Source organism: Acomys minous, assembly GCF_964271855.1.
Source record: "Acomys minous genome assembly, chromosome: 17".
In the NCBI taxonomy this organism is placed as follows: Eukaryota; Metazoa; Chordata; class Mammalia; order Rodentia; family Muridae; genus Acomys; species Acomys minous.
Genome location: NC_140500.1, coordinates 2033 through 3244, shown reverse-complemented (window position 1 = coordinate 3244; position 1212 = coordinate 2033).

The window sequence follows — 1212 nt, the reverse complement described above, 5'->3', positions numbered from 1 at the left end:
CCTATTAACATGTGCATCTGCCCAGGCACAAGACTGATAGATACATACCTAATGATGTCCATCAGGTATATATTGATCTCAAGTGTTTGTGAACCTGTGTGCTTCTCACTTTGTTGATGGGTGCAGCTGTCACACTAATCAGCACACGGTTTTTCCTGATACTTCTTCCACTGCCATTGAGAGTTTGGAAACACTTTTTCCCTTAGGCTCTCTCTACATCTGAGTCCTTGTTTTCTGCTTAACAATAAGTTGGAAGCTCTATTTTGTATTTTCTTCTCTAGCCACAGGCATCATGACTTCAGCCAAGAAGACAAACAGCAGAGCTCAGGCATCAATTTAATTATTGGGCTCTTTTGGCCAAATTGAAGCAGGAAACTTTTCATGTGACAACAGCTTTGGCTGATGAAAACAGCATCAGAGGTTGCCATGGTAGGTGAATTGTGAGAATGTCTGAAATGCCCATGGCAGACACACACAGACAAAATCAGTGGGACATGCTTTTCCAAACCAAAGACAACCAGTGAAGTCCCCTCTTCTTCCTGACTATAAGTGCCTCAGAATTTTATTCTATGATGTATTTGTGTCAGAAGATCACTAAGATGTCTGTAGCTATTACAATTTTTTATTACTCACTTTGGAAAAGGCCAATAGTCCTGCTGCATTGATTACTTCCAAATTGTGTACTTAACTCATCCTGTGTCAATCTCTGAGTACAGGTGTCCTTAAGACCCACCCCTTCATGTAGAGCAGTGTGTTCATCCACTTTTTACCATGCTCTGAAAAAACTAGTGTGTGAGAGAAATTTTTCTCAGTTCTATCTATTTTTCTCAATTTTTAGATATAGAGATAATGGTGGGAAAAAAGAAGAAAAGAAGGGGGGATATAGAAATATATAGGGATGAGAGGTCAAAAAGTATATTTTTGTACCTACTCCTCAACTTAAGGCCTTAACAGGTACTCACAAACAAGGTTATTTTTAATTCTTTGGTATAGACTTTTGTATATTGATGTAAAATAAGTTCAATTGGAAACGTTGTTATAGAATTCAAATGCAAGATTATTCTTCACACACATTAAATATATCATGTACCCATGCAACTCAAGTATATTACCAAAATTTACTTTCAATACTTTGAAGGTTTTATTGTAGGCTGTTTAGCATAATTTAGTAAGACAAGTTAATTGTTAGTTGATCAACTCATGGTCCTGTCA